The sequence below is a fragment of the Elephas maximus genome, chromosome X, assembly GCF_024166365.1.
Source record: "Elephas maximus indicus isolate mEleMax1 chromosome X, mEleMax1 primary haplotype, whole genome shotgun sequence".
NCBI lineage: Eukaryota > Metazoa > Chordata > Mammalia > Proboscidea > Elephantidae > Elephas > Elephas maximus.
Window position 1 is genome coordinate 111,924,404 of NC_064846.1, and position 16,762 is coordinate 111,941,165.

The following is a 16,762-nucleotide window of genomic DNA, read 5'->3' on the forward strand; positions in this document are numbered from 1 at the left end:
GCCTGAAGCGCAACATCCCTGACAGGAAACCTTGGCACTCGGCTTTGGACTAAGCATGGAGGAGCTGATTAATGCTTCCTGAGACAGCGCAAGCACGGGACACAGCCCTAAACATCTGGGGCAGTCTCAGCGGAGAACCAGCCAGTGCACACAAGATACACACCCCTCTGGAATCTCAGAAAAAACAGTCCTCACCAAAAAAGATAAGTAACTTTCTCTATCTTGCCTGCTACCCTCTACTATCAGATCCCTCCACTCCCTGACCCAGCCGACTTCATTAACATTGGAATTCCCTGGGCCAGAGAGTGAGGCGCACTGCTGTTTTTTTTTCTTCTTTCTTTTCTAACCCATTGTCCTGGCTTGAGAAAAGCAACATTTAACAAAGGAAAAATCCTTCCCTGACTTCCCTAAACTGGAATAACAATACAGAACCAGCTCCATCCAGGCATAAGCGACCCACAGTCTTTGGCTTTCATCCCTACAGGGAACCAGGTGGCTATTATAGCGCAGAGGTAATTCTGATAGAGATCTGACTGTAAGTGTTTTAGCTGACCAGTGGAAAGGCAAGTTTTGGAGGTCAGGTACCACTCTACCTATTAAATAGAGCCCTCAGTGAACCCCACCAGGGAACTGAGGGCTAATGCTCCACCCACACCATCTAGCCACCTGCTAAAGGGAACTGAGGATAGTGACGCCTACCATTCTAGAGAGGTACAAGCATTGGGTACCTAAGGTACGGGTGCAGAGTCCACCCACCAGAGCGCTCTACCTCACTGACACTTGGGGGAAGGCTGTCAGCATCCTGCCCTCCTCAGAGTGTGACCCCTGCTACTAGAAACTTGCTCATACAACCATCACCACTACTCCTCTAAGTTAATAGGTGAGAGCCTACACCACACACTAGGTGACCCGCTATCAGGATACCTGAGTTGATTCTATTCAGTAGTGAATGGACTCATAGGCTTATATACCTGGTAACAGCTCAGACCAGCTGGTAACAGGACATAAGTGATTCAAAACCTACAGCAATCAATTTAGCACAATTTAGTAGCCCATCTGGGTGTATTGTAACGAAACAAAACAAGAATATAAGACTCAGTGAGCAAATATAAAAGAAAACATTACAATATCTTATAGATAGCTCCGAGACAGCAGTCAATATCAAATCACATAAAGCAGCAGACCATGATTGCTTCTACAAACTCCCAAATCAAAGAATCAAAATCATTCCCAGGTGTAGATACTTTCCTGGAATTGCCAGATGTAGAGTATAAAAAACTAATATACAGAATGTTTCAACACATCAGGCATGACCTCATAAATGAAATAAGGCGATTTACAGAAAAAGCCAAAGAACACACAGATAAAGCAGTTGAGGAAATCAAAAAGATTATTCAAGAAAATCGTGAAAAAATTAATAAACTGTAAGAATCCATAGGGAGATATCATTCAGAAATCCAAAAGATTAACAATAAAATTACAGAATTAGACAACTCAATACTAAGTCAGAGGAGCAGAATTGAGGAATTAGAATGCAGAGTGGGGGAGCTGCAGGATAAGGCAATTGACACCAAAATAGTTGAAGAAAAATGAGATAAAAGAATTAAAAAAAATGAAGAAACCCTAAGAATCATGTGGGCCTCTATCAAGAAGAATAACTTGCATGTGATTGGAGTTCCAGAACAGGGAAGGATAACAGAAAATACAGAGAGAATAGCTGAAGATCTGTTGGCAGAAAACTTCCTTGGCATCATGAAAGATATCTATCCAAGATGCTCACTGAACCCCATACAAGATAGAGACCAAAAGAAAATCACCAAGATATATTATCATCAAACTTGCCAAAACCAAAGATAAAGAGAAAATTTTAAAAGCAGACAAGGATAAACAAAAAGTCACCTACAAAGGACAATCAATAAGAATAAGTTCGGACTACTCGGCAGAAACCATGCAGGCAAGAAGGCAATGGGATGACATAAACAGAGCACTGAAAGAGAAAAACTGTCAGCCAAGAATCATATATCTAGCAAAACTCTCTCTCAAATATGAAGGTGAAATTAAGACATTTACAGATAAACACAAGCTTAGAGAATTTGCAAAAACAAACCAAAACTGCAAGAATTACTAAAGGAAATTCTTTGGTCAGAAAATCAATAGTATCAGATACCAACACAACACAAGGTCACAGAACAAAACATCCTGATATCAACTCAGATAGGGAAATCACAAAAACAAAATAAGATTTTTTTTTAAATTACTCAAAACAGGGAATAATTGATGTCATTATGTAAAACATTACAATAATCAAAAAAGAGGGACTAAATACAGGAGGCATAGATGTTACATATGGAGAGGAAACCAAGGCGATATAGGGCAAATTAAGTTAGGTTTTTACTTAGTCAAATAGGGATAAATATTAAGGTAACCACAAAGAGGTCTAACAATTCCATACATCAAAATAAAAACTAAGATAAACATAATGACTCAGCAAAAATAAATTCAACTACTATGAAAAGGAGGAACACACATTCTACAAAGAAAAACTTCTCAGCACAAAAAAGTAAGAGGAAAAATGAAATTGTCAACAAAATGCAAAAAAAAAAGGCATCAAAATGACAGCACTAAACTCATAAAACTCATACTTATCTATAATTACGCTGAATCTAAATGGACTAAATTTACCAAAAAAGAGACACACAGTTGCAGACTGAATAAAAAAACATGATCCATCTATATGCTGCCTACAAGAGACACCCCTTAGACTTAGAGACACAAATAAACTAAAACTCAATGGATGGAAAAAAATATATCAAGCAAAAAACAATCAAAAAAGAGCAGGAGTGGCAATATTAATTTCTGACAAAATAAACTTTAAATCCACCACAAAGGATAAAGAAGGACACCACATAATGATTAAAGGGACAATTTACGAGGAAGATATAACCATATTAAATATTTATGCACCCAATCATAGGGCTGCAAGATTCATAAAACAAACTTTAACAGAATTGAAAAGTGAGACAGACACCTCCACAATTATAGTAGAAGACTTCAACACACCACTTTTGGTGAAGGATAGGACATCCAGTAAGAAGCTCAAGAGAGACACGGAAGAAATAATTGCTACAATCAACCAACTTGACCTCATAGACTTATACAGAACACTCCACCCAACAGCTGCAAAGTATACTTTCTTTTCTAGTGCACATGGAACATTCTCTAGAATAGATCACATATTAGGTCATAAAACAAGACTTTGCAGAATCCAAAACATAGAAATATTACAAAGCATCCTCTCAGATCATAAGGCCATAAAAGTAGAAATCAATAACAGAAAAACCAGGGAAAAGAAACCAAATACTTGGAAACTGAATAATACCCTGCACAAAAAAGACTGGGTTATAGAAGACATTAGGAGGGAATAAAGAAATTCATAGAATTCAAAGAGACTGAAAACACTTCCTATCAAAACCTCTGGGACACAGCAAAAGCAGTGCTCAGAGGTCAATTTATATCATTAAGTGCACACATACATAAAGAAGAAAGAGCCAAAATCAAAGAACTGTCCCTACAACTTGAACAAATATAGAGCAACAAAAGAAACTGTCAGGTACCAGAAGAATAATAAAAATTAGAGCAGAATAAAATGAATTAGAGAACAGAAAAACAATTGAAAGAGTTAACAAGGCCAAAAGCTGGTTCTTTGAAAAAATTAACAAAATTGATAAACCATTGGCCAGACTGAAGAAATACAGGAAAAGAAACAAATAACCTGAATTAGAAATCAGATGGGCCACATCACAACAGACTCAACTGAAATTAAAAGAATCATATCAGATTACTATGAAAAATTGTACTCTAAGAAATTGGAAAACCTAGAAGAAATGGATGAATTCCTAGAAACATACTACCTACATAAACTAACACAAACAGAAGTAGAACAACTAAATAGACCCAAAACAAAAAAAAGAGATTGAAAAGGTAATAAAAAAACTCCCAACAAAAAAAGCCCTGGCCCTGACGGCTTCACTGCCGAGTTCTACCAAACTTTCAGAGAAGAGTTAACGCCACTACTATTGAAGGTATTTCAAAGCATAGAAAAGGACGGAATAATACCTAACTCATTCTATGAAGCCAGCATAACCCTGAGAAACCACAAAAAAAGAAAATTACAGAGCTATACCCCTCATGAACATAGATGCAAAAATCCTCAACAAAATTCTAGCCAATAGAATTCAACAACATATCAAAAAAATAATCTACTATGACAAAGTGGGATTTATACCAGGTATGCAAGGATGGTTCAACATTACAAAAACAATGAATGTAATCCAGCACATAAATAAAACAAAAGATAAGAACCACATGATTTTATCAATTGATGCAGAAAAGGCAACTGACAAAGTCCAACACCCATTCATGATAAAAACTCTCAGCAAAATAGGAATAGAAGGAAAATTCCTCAACATAATAAAGGGCATTTATACAAAGCCAACAGCCAACATCATCCTAAATGGACAGAGCCTGAAAGCATTTCCCTTGGGAACCGGAACATGACAATGATGCCCTTTAGCACCGCTCTTATTCAACATTGTGCTGGATGTCCTAACCACAGCAATTAGGCTAGACAAAGAAATAAAGCGCATCCAGATTGGCAAGAAAGAAGTAAAATTACCTCTATTTGCAGGTAACATGATGTTATACACAGAAAACCTTAAGGGATCCTCAAGAAAACTACTGAAACTAATAGAAGTGTTCAGCAGAGTATCAGGTTACAAGATAAACACACAAAAATCAGTTGGATTCCTCTACACCAACAAAAAGGACATCGAAGAGGAAATTGCCAAACCAATACCATTCACAGTGGCCCCCGAGAAGATAAAATACTTAGGAATAAACCTTACCAAAGATATAAAAGACCTATAAAAGGAAAACTACAAGGTACTACTGCAAGAAACCAAAAGGGACCTACATAAGTGGAAAAACATACCTTACTCATGGATAGGAAGACTTTACATTGTAAAAATGTCTATTCTACCAAAAAAAATTTTTTTTTAGCCATCTATATATACAATGTGCTTCTGATCCAAATTCCAACGACTTTTTTTTAATGAGATGGACAAACAAATCACCAACTTAATATGAAATGGAAAGAAGCCCTGGATAAGTAAAGCATTACTTAAAAAGAACAACAAAGTGGGAAGACTCACTGTACCTGATTTTAGAACATATTATACCACCAAAGTAGTCAGAACAGCCTGGTACTGGTACAGCAGACACATAGACCCATGGAACAGAATTGAGAATCCAGATATAAATCCATCCACGTATGAGCAGGTGATATTTGACAAAGCCCAGTGTCAGTTAATTGGGGAAAAGATAATCTTTTAAACAAATGGTGCTGGCATAACTGGATATCCACCTGCAAAAAAATGAAACAGGACCCATACCTCACACCATGCACAAAAACTAACTCCAAGTGGATCAAAGACCTAAACATAAAGACTAAAACGATAAAGATGATGGAAGAAAAAATAGGGACAATGTTAGGAGCCCTAATACATGGCATAAACAGAATATAAAACATTATTAAAAATGATGAAGAGAAACCAGATAACTGGGAGGTCCTAAAAATCAAACACCTATGCTCATCTAAAGACTTCACCAAAAGAGTAAAAAGACCACCTACAGACTGGGAAAAAATTTTCACCTACGACATCTCTGACCAGCGCTGATCTCTAAAATCTACATGATTCTGCTAAAACTCAACCACAAAAAGACACACAACCCAATTAAAAAATGGGCAAAGGATATGAACAGCCACTTCACTAAAGAAGACATTCAGGTGGCTAACAGATACATGAGGAAATGCTCTTGATCATTAGCCATTAGAGAAACGCAAATTAAAAATATGATGAGATTCCATCTCACTCCAACAAGGCTGGCATTAATCCAAAAAACACAAAATAATAAATGTTAGAGAGGCTGTGGAGAGATTGGAACACTTATACACTGCTGGTGGGAATCTAAAATGGTACAACCACTTTGGAAATCGATATGGCACTTCCTTAAAAAGCTAGAAATAGAAGTACCACACAATCCAGCAATCCCACTCCTTGGAATATAGCCTAGAGAAATAAGAGCCTTTACACGAACAGATATACGCACACCCATGTTTATTGCAGCACTGTTTACAAAAGCAAAAACATGGAAGCAACCAAGGTGCCCATCAATGGATGAATGAATAAATTAATTATGGTATGTTCACACAATGGAATACTATGCATCGATAAAGAACAGTGAGGAATCTGTGAAACATTCCACACCATGGAGGAACCTGGAAGGCATTACGCTGAGTGAAATTAGTCGGTTGCAAAAGGACAAATAGTGTATAAGACCACTATTATAAGATCTCGAGAAATAGTTTAATCTGAGAAGAACACACTCTTTTGTGGTTACGAGAAGGGGGAGGGAGAGAGGGTGAGAGGGTGAGAGAGGGGTATTTACTAAATAGATAGTAGACAAGAACTACTTTGGGTGACGGGAAGGTCAACACTCAACACAGTGGAGGTCAGCACAACTGGACTAAACCATAGCAAAGAAGTTTCCTGAATGAACTGAATGCTTCGAAGGTCAGTGAAGCAGGGGCAGGGGCTTGGGGACCATGGTTTCAGGGGACATCTATGTCAACTGGCATAATAAAATCTATTAAGAAAACATTCTGCATCCCACTTTGAAGAGTGGCATCTGGGGTCTTTAATGCTAGCAAGCGGCCATCTAAGATGCATCGATGAGTCTCAACCCACCTGGATCAAAGAGAATGAAGAACACCAAGAGCACAAGATAATAATGAGCCCAAGAGACAGAAAGGGCTACGTGAACCAGAGACTACATCATTCTGAGACCAGAAGAACGAGATGGTGCCCGGCCGCAACCGATGACTTCCCTGACAGGGAACACAACAGAGAACCCCTGAAGGAGTAGGAGAGCAGCAGGATGCAGACCCCAAATTCTCATTAAAAAAAACCAGACTTAATGGTCTGACTGAGACTTGAAGGACCCGGTGATCATGGCCCCTAGACCTTCTGTTGGCGCACTACAGGAACCATTTCCAAAGCCAGCTCGTCTGACGTGGATTGGACTGGACAACGGGTTGGAGAGGGAGGCTGCTGAGGTGTGAGGTACTTGGTTCGGGTGGACACTTGAGAGAATGTTGGCATCTCCTGCCTGGAGGGGAGATGCGAGGGTACAGGGGCTTAGAAGCTGGCAAAATGGTCATGAAAAGAGAGGGTGGAAGGAGGGAGCGGGCTGTCTCATGGGGGGGAAGTAATTGGGAGTATGTAGCAAGTTGTGCAAGGGTTTTTGTGTGAGAGACTGACTTGATTTTTAAACTTTCACTTAAAGCACAATAAAATTGAAAACATATATAACAACATCTGACAATTCAACATTTTTTGTCACGTGTACAATTCAGTGACATCAGTTACATCAATCATGTGTGGAACCATCACCAATATCCACTGCCAAATTTTCCATCACAAATCTGGGTTATTTTAAGATAGCTATACTTGCACCAGAAACCCTGGTGGCGTACTGGTTAAGTACTATGGCTGCTAACCATTAGGTCGGCAGTTCGAATCTGCCAGGTGCTCCTTGGAAACTCGATGGGGCAGCTCTACTCTGTCCTATAGGGTCGCTATGAGTTGGAATTGAATCGATGGCAGTGGGTTTGGTTTTTGGTTTTATACTTGTACTAGAGCCCTGGTGGCACAGTGGTTAAGAGCTCACTGGTAACCAAAATGTTGGCAGTTCAAATCCACTAGCCCGCCCCTTGGAAACCCTATGGGGGCAGTTCTGCTCCATCCTATAGGGTTGCCATGAGCCAGAATCGATTCGACAGCAACAGGTTTATACTCATACAAAAATACTTTAACCTTTGTATATATCTTTCTCTCTTACGTCCATATATATATACTCATATACATATTATTTACGTACATACTATGTTTATCTAGATATATACAAGTAACATACACACAATTATCTATCCGTCTTGGATATGTATCTATCTATATATGCCCAAATACACAGGAGAAATGTCTATTTATGCAAATATGTACACACAGATATTTTTCCATGAGTGTGTCGGTTTGTGGTGCACCTGTGTGCATACATACACATAAACACACACATAATCTGTTGAACCCGTTGCCGTTGAGTCGATTCCAACTCATAGCGACCGTATAGGACAGAGTAGAACTGCCCCATAGAGTTTCCAAGGAGCGCCAAAATACACATAGAGGAAAACATTTATCTTGTTTGAAATTGATAATTTAGAAAAGTACTCTAGCCATGTTTACTTCAAAATTTCCAAGTCTGGATCTTTAATGAAATAAAGAATATGCTTTTCTTAATTAAGCTTAAAATTTCACAAAGAATATTAATATATTTTGGGGGATATTTATATGTGCATTTGAAAAACAATAAGATGATCACTCAAAATAAGAAGTGATTAAAAAACTCATTAGGAGCTCATTTGTTCGAGTGTTCCAGATTTCTCTATTGTGATTTTGTTCAGGAAATAATTTTTTAAGGAAACAAAACAGATCAAATTAGCAACAAAGCCCCCTCAAACTCAAGACCCAAGCTACATACAGGATTTTCTGCCGAATTAAAAGAAGAATTAATAAAGAGAGACACTAGATATTCAAAAGTAATATTTTTGAGCAAATGCAGAACCTTGTCAAATGGTTTTGGAAAGCCCGTAAACTAACATTACGAAGATCGGGAATTCCAGGACACTTGATTGTGCTCATGTAGAACCTGTACATGGGTCAAGAGGCAGTCATTCAAACAGGGCAACAGGATACTGCATGGTTAAATTTGGAAAAGGTGTATGGCAGGGTTGTATCCTTTTACTTATTCAATCTGTACACTGAGCAAACAATCTGAGAAGCTGAAGTATATGAAAAATAATACAGCATCAGGATTGGGAGAGGACCCATAAACAACCTGTGATGTGCAGATAACACAACCTCGTTTGTTGAAAATGAAGACTACTTGAAGCACTTACTGATGAAGGTAAAATCCTTCAGTATGGGTTACATCTGAATATTAAAAAAATCCTCACAACTGGGCCAATAAAGTACATCATGATAAATGGTGAAGAAATCAAAGTTATCAAGGATTTCTTTTACTTGTATCAATAATCAATGCCCATGGAAGCAGCAGTCAAGAAATGAAATAATATAGTGCATTGGGCAAATCTGCTGCTGCTGCTGCTGCAAAAAAAGACCTCTTTAAATCTTAAAAAGCAAAGATATTCAGCTTAGTATAGTTGGCCCTCCGTATACAGTTTCCACATCTGTGTATTCAAACAACTGCGGAACGAAAATACTTGGGGGGAAAAAAAAGTTCCAAAAAGGAAAACTTGAATTTGCCATGCTGAACAATACGCTGAATCTGCATGAATGAACTGATGTGTAGGCATACCCTGCTGTAGCCTCCCACCATTTCACAGATCCTAAGTCTTTCTCCAGCACTCGTTGTTTGAGTGCTATTCAACTCGTGTCTCATTCTTTCACTTCTTGTGCTGTGTGCACCCTGTGTTTCTGTGAAAAATGGCTCCTGAGAAGCAATTACGTGGTCAAAGCAATTCCTCGAAGGGTAGGTGTGAGGGGGTTGAGGAGAGTGAGAAGGAGTTTAAGGCTAGTAAGGGCTGGCTGGCTAGCTATGTAAATTGCTACACCTCAAGAGTTTCAAGATCATGGGAGAATCAGCAACAGCTGATGCCGAGGCAGCATCACTGTTCCCAGAGGAGCTCAATAAACTCAATAAATTTCCTAGGCTACCTTCCAGAGCAAGTCTGAAATTGTGATGAAACAACTATTTGCATAGCATTTACATCATATTAGGTATTACATGTAATCTAGAGATGATTTAAAGTATATGGGAGGATGTGAGTAGGCTATATGCAAATACTACACCATTTTATATAAGGGACTTGAGCATTCATGGATTTTGGTGTCCACAGGGGATGACTGTACTGATCAGCCCATGCACATGAGAAAACTCCCTGATGCCAGAAAATGAACCACAGGAAAGGAGCAGAAGGAATGATCCCTGAGGCCTACATAAAAAAAGGCCAGTAATATTTCCTGTTCTTAAGAACAGATCTTTACCATATATGAAGTGAAAACTTGAAGAACTGAAAGGAGAAACAGAAAAAGTGAACCCATAGCCCCTGAGGGAAGCTCATCTGTCAAAGTGTCTCTACCAACTTTAAGAAGCCAGGGATCACATAATCAGTGATCCTGTAATTCCCTTTCAAGAGAGCAAAGATTATTACTGATGCTCATCAAACACATTCCATTACTAGCCCTGAAAAGTCTGATATTTATTTATTTATTTATGGTAATTACTTATAAATAAGATCAATCCATGCATGAACAATCACCAAACTTTTGAGTAGTAAAAATCTGAAAAATAAAAGGGGTGAGAAAATAAGCCCAAAGGATATAGAACTAACAAGGAAAACAAAACAGAGCTTTAAAAAAAATTAAGGGAGAGCCAGGCCAAGATAGCACAATAGTGAGATGCTTCATGTTGTCCTTCTTCCAACAAAGACCTGGAAAAACAAGTGAATTGGATGTATATGACAATCTAGAAACCCTAATAATCAAAGAAAAAGCTGAAGAATCAGACTGAGCAACAGGTAGAAGAAGAAACAATTCAAAAATAGCGGAAATGGGGAATTACGGGTCACGGAGATCCCTGGTGTCCTGCTGGCTGAATCTGCACAGTGCACACAAGTTGAGACAAGCAGCAACATCCCAAGCCAAAACCCACCCTATCTGGTGCAGCCAAGCAGCAGAGAATCTGCACACACCTCTGAAACCAAATGGGAGCAATGCCAGACTGCAAGCACCATAACCCTTCCCCCAGCCAGAGCTACACAGCCAAGGAGCACTCCCTTAACTTCATCCATCTTCTTCTCCTCTCAGACACCAGTCCTGCAGCATTCAACAGCACCATGCCCCTAAGCCATGTCCCCTAAGCTGGGAACTCACGGCTGGGTCAGGAGGCACCCACTCCTTTACCCAGCCACAGGCATGGGAGGTCCATGGACTTGCAGTGCCTTTCACCCCTGCCTTTTACCTCTGCCCCAATGCCTTGCATGCTGACCCAACACTACACACTCTTATTAGGACAAAATGAGCAGGGCATCAACTTGAAGCCCATTTTCACCAGCAGCAGCCAAATGGGAGCTGCAGACTTGGGACATTTGACACCACCGCGTCCCCTAAGGGGCCTTACCCCTTCACATCATGGGCTTGAGGGCCAGCAATACCACCCACTCCATCTAGCCTCCCATGATAAGCACTTGAGAATTAGTGGTGCCTCCCAACACCTCCAGCCAACAGCACCAGGCAACCAAAGAATGTCACCAATACCCTCCTTACTATGCATTCTAACAGACAGAGGCACTCCATCCATCTGGACAACTGGGAGAAGCCAGCAGCCCCTGGCCTTGGCCCCCACTGTAACCAGAGACCTGTGCCTGCTGTGAACATCACCAGGCAGCCCTGACCACCTGGGACTGTAGGTGAGAGTCCCTGTACCACACACTTGGTGACGGACAACCTGGGCACCTACGCCCCAAGCAACTGGTAAGCTGCGGAGCACACACACAACACCCAACACAACGACCAGGGAGAACACCCCCTGCACCCGCAGCCTGGTGACAAGCAGGATAGATTCATCACCTCATCCAAAAATTCACATACATCTTCAGCACCCCTGCAAGAACAGCGAGCAGATTACCCAGCTCACACACTTAGTAGCTGCTCTGAACACCTAGAGACAGGAGGTGAGAACTTCAATGATGCCGATGACCAGAGTGGCACACATGCCCAGCCTACTTGGACAGATCAAAACAAAACACAGCTTTTCCACACAGGGACCCCAGGTCCAAAGGATGCACTCTGCTCCCAGAGCTGCTTTCTTGGCAGTATGAGGTCCCCATGTCGCTCTTCTCGCTTCTCTCTTTTATATCTGAAAAGAGACTGGCTCAAGACACAATCCAATCTTGTAGATTGAGTCCTGCCTCATTAACGTAACTGCTGCTAATCCCATCTCATCAACATCACAGAGACAGGATTTACAACACACAGGAAAATCACATCAGATGACGAAACGGTTGATGAACACACAATACTGGGAATCATGGCCTAGCCAAAATTGACACACAGATTTTTGGGGGCCACAAGTCAATCTATGACACCAATAGAATTCACTTGCACTTGCATATAAAAAAATAATAAATTATGACCAAGTGGGATTCATACCAGGTATGTGGGGATGGTTCAACACTAGAAAATCAATCAATGTAATCTACCACATAAATAAAAAAAAAGAAGAAAAAATACATGATCAATGCACTAAAGACACTTAACAAGTCCAACACTAACTTCTGATAAAAACTCTCAGCAAAATAGGAACAGAAGGGAAATTCCTTGACATAATAAAGGGCATTTACATAATACCAACAGCCAACATCACTCTAAATGGACAGTGACTGAAAGCATTCCCTTTGAGAATGGGAACCAGACAAGGATGCCCTCTATTACTACTCTTATTCGACATGGTGCTGGAAGTCCTAGCCAGAGCAATAATGCAAGAAAAAGAAAGGGCATCCAAAATTGGTAAGGAAGAGGTAAAACTATACATATTCATAGATGGTATGATCTTATACAAAGAAAACCCCAAAGAATTGACAAGAAAGCTACTAGAACTAAGAGAAGATTTCAGCTATGTAGCAGGACACAAGATTAACATAAAAAATATCAGTTGGATTCCTCTACACCAAGAAAGAGAACTTCGAAAAGGAAATCACCAAATCAATACCATTTACAATGGCCCCCAAGAAGATAAAGTACTTAGGAATAAATCTAACCAGGGATGTAAAAGACCTATACAAAAAAAAAAAAAAAACTACAGAACACTACCACAGGAAACCAAAAGAGGCCTACGTAAGTAGAAAAACATACCATGCTCATGGATAGGAAGACTCCACATAATGAAATCTACAGATACTATGCAATCCCAACCCAAATTCCAACAGCATTTTTTAACGAGGTGGAGAAACAAATCACCAACTTCATATGGAAAGGGAAGAGGCCGTGGGTAAGTAAAGCATTACTGAAGAAGAACAAAGTGGGAGGCCTCACATTACCTGATTTTAGAACCTATTATATAGCAACGGTAGTCAAAATAGCCAGGTAATGGTACAACAACAGACACATAGGCCAATGGAACAGAATTGAGAACCCAGATGTAAATCCATCCACCTATGAGCAGTTGGTATTTGACAAAGAGCCAAAGTTCGTTAAATGCGGGAAATGACGGTCTGTTTAACACGTGGTGCTGGCATAACTGGAAATCCATCTGTAAAAAAATGAAACAAGATCCATATCTCACACCACACACAAAAAATAACTCAAAATGGATCAAATACCTAAATATAAAATCTAAAACAATAAAGATCATGGAAAAAAAATAGGGACAAAGTTAGAGGCCCTAATACATGCCATAAATAGTATACAAACCATAACTAACAAGGCACAAACACCAGAAGAGAAACTAGACAACTGGGAGCTCCTAAAAATTAAAAGCTTATGGTCATCCAAAGACTTCACCAAAAGAGTAGAGAATCTACAGACAGGGAAAAATTTTTGGGCTACAACATATTCGACAAGGGGCTAATCTCTAAAACTACAAAATGCTTTAACACCTCAATAACAAAAAGACAATCCAATTAAAAAATGGGCAAATTATATGAACAGATACTTCACCAAAGAAGACATTCAGGCAGCTAAAAGACACATGAGGAAATGCTCACGATCATTAGCATTAGACCTGTTGCTGTCGGGTTGATTCTAGCTCATAGTGACCCTATAGGACAGAGTAGAACTGACCCATAGGGTTTCAAAGGAATGGCTGGTGGATTCAAACTGCTGACCTTTTTCTTAGTAGCCAAAGATCTTAAACACTGTGCCACCAGTGCTACCGTTAGCCATTAGAGAAATGTAAATGAAAAGTACAATGAGATATCATCTTATCCTGACAATACTGGCACTAATCCAAAAAACACAAAATAACAAATGTTGGAGAGTTTGCAGGGAGATTGGAACCCTTATGTACTGCTGGTGGGAATGTAAAATGCTACAATCACTTTGGAAAACAATATGGCACTTCCTTAAAATGCCAGAAATAGAAATACCATATGATTCAGCAATGCCACACCTAGGAATATATCCTAGAAAAAGAAGAGCCATCACACGAATAGACATATGCAAACCCATGTTAACTGCAGCACTATTCACAATAGCAAAAAGATGAAAACAACCTAAAAGCCCTTCAACAGATGAATGGATAAACAAATTATGGTACATATACACAATAGAATACTATGTGACGATGATCAATGATAAATTCAGGAAACATCTCAGCATGGATGAATTATGGAGGGCATTTTGCTGAGTGAAATAGGTCAGTAACAAAAAGACAAATATTGTATGAGACCACTAATTAAGAACTCAAGAGAAGATTTACACACAGGAAAAAAAATTTCTTCGATGGTTATGAGGGTAGGGAGGGGTTGGAAGAGAAAATCACTAACTAGATAGTAGACAACTGTCAACCTCTGTGAAGGGAAGGACAACACACAAAATAGGGGAAATCAGCACAACTAGACCAAAGCTAAAGCACAGAAGTTTCTTAGACACATACAAACGCTTTGAGGGACTGAGTTGTTAGGGCTGGGGGCTTGGGACCATCGTCTTGGGGGACATCTAGGTCAACTGGCATAACATAGTTCATAAAGAAAATGTTCTTTCTACATCCCACTTTGGTGAGTAACATCCGGAGTCTTAAAAGTTTGCGAGCTGCCATCTATGATACATCTATTGGTCCCATTCGTCTGGAGCAAAGGAGAATTAAAAAAACTAAAGACACAAGGAAAATATCAACCCAAAGGACTAAAGGAGCACATGAACCAGAGACTCCACCAGCCTGAGACCAGAAGAACTAGATGGTGCCCAGCTACCACCAATGACTGCTCTGACACGGATCACAGCAAGAAGTCCCAGACAGAATGGGAGAAAAATGTAAAAGAGAATTCAAATTTGTGAAAAACAAAACAAAACCAGACTTACCTGTCCAACAAAGTAGAGGAACCCACAAGACTATGGCCCCTGGAAACTCTGCTAACCTAGAACTGAAACCATTCTCCAAGCCCGATTTTCTGACAAAGATTATACAGGCGTATAAAACAAAAAGAACACATGTGAAGAATGTCCCCCTTAGTTCAATCAAATATACAAGACCAAATGGGCAACTCCTGTCCAAAAGCAAGATGAGAAGGCAGGAAGGGACAGGAACTGGATGAATGGACACAGGGAACCCAGGATGGAAAGGCGGAGCATGCTGTCACATTGTGGGGATTGCAGCCAATGTCACAAAACAATATGGGTATAAATTATTGAATGAGAAATTAACATGAGCTGTAAACTTTCACCTAAAGCATAATTACATTAAAAAAGAAAAGTTATGGGAAAAGGACAACTTGCACAACTTGAAGAATGTAATTAATGTCACTGAATGATACATGTAGAAATTGTTGAATTGACCATCTGTATTAGTCCAGAAGATCAACATTTAATCAAGGCAAAATAAGAAGATAACAGCGCAGGAAAACTAGAGTACTGGTACGGAACAACCAGAACACAAAGAGAATGTTGACACAATGAGAAAAATGTAACTAATGTCATTCATCAATTTGTGTGGAAACTGTCAAATTGGAACCTAACTTGCTTTGTAAACTTACACCAAAAACACAATAAAATATTTTTAAAAAACTGTTGAAGTGTATATTTTGTTGTGTGTATTTTCAATACGGAAACCCTGGCAGTGTAGTGGTTAAATTTAGTGCTACAGCTGCTAACCAAAGGGTCGGCAGCTCGAATCCACCAGGCGCTCCTTGGAAACTCTATGGGTAGTTCTACTCTGTCCTAGAGGGTCACTATGAGTCGGAATCGACTCAACGGCACTGTTTTTTTTTATATTTTCAGTATGATAAAAAAAAAGTTATTATGTGTCTTAGTCATCCAGTGCTGCTACAACAGAAATATCACAAGTGAATGACTTCAACAAAGAGAAGTTCACCCTCTCATAGTCCAGTAGGCTAGAAGTTTGAATTCAGGACGTCAGCTCTGGAGGAAGGTCCCCGTCATCAGTCTTCCCTTGGTACGGGAGCATCCCAGCGCAGGAACCTCATGGCCAAAGGACATGCTCTGCTTCCAGCCCTGCTTTCTTGGTGGTATGAGGTCCCCAACTCTCTGCTTGCTTCCCTTTCCTTTTCTCTCTTGTAAGATAAAAGATGGTGCAGGCCACACCCCAGGGAAACTCCCTTTACATTGGATCAGAGATGTGGCCTGAGCAAGGGTGTTACATCCCACCCTGATCCTCTTTAACCATAGGCAGAGATTATGATTTATAACACATAGGAAAATCACAAAATGGAGGACAACCACACACGGCCTAACCAGGTTGACACATATTTTGGGGTGACACAATTCAATCCATTACATTGTTTTTAAAAAATAAACAAAAAATTTTTTAAAAAGGCTGCTTGGTGATATCACATGGGCAGCTTCATTATCTAATTCTGAAAATTATTTGCTATATGAATCATATCTTTCCT

At 39.6% G+C, this 16,762-nt stretch overlaps 1 protein-coding gene across 2 annotated transcripts in view; it reads right to left on the reverse strand.

Annotated features, from left to right (window-relative positions):
- Positions 1-16,762, reverse strand: part of RRAGB (Ras related GTP binding B) — a 44,041-nt gene that overhangs the window by 13,392 nt on the left and 13,887 nt on the right. The window lies entirely within an intron of this gene.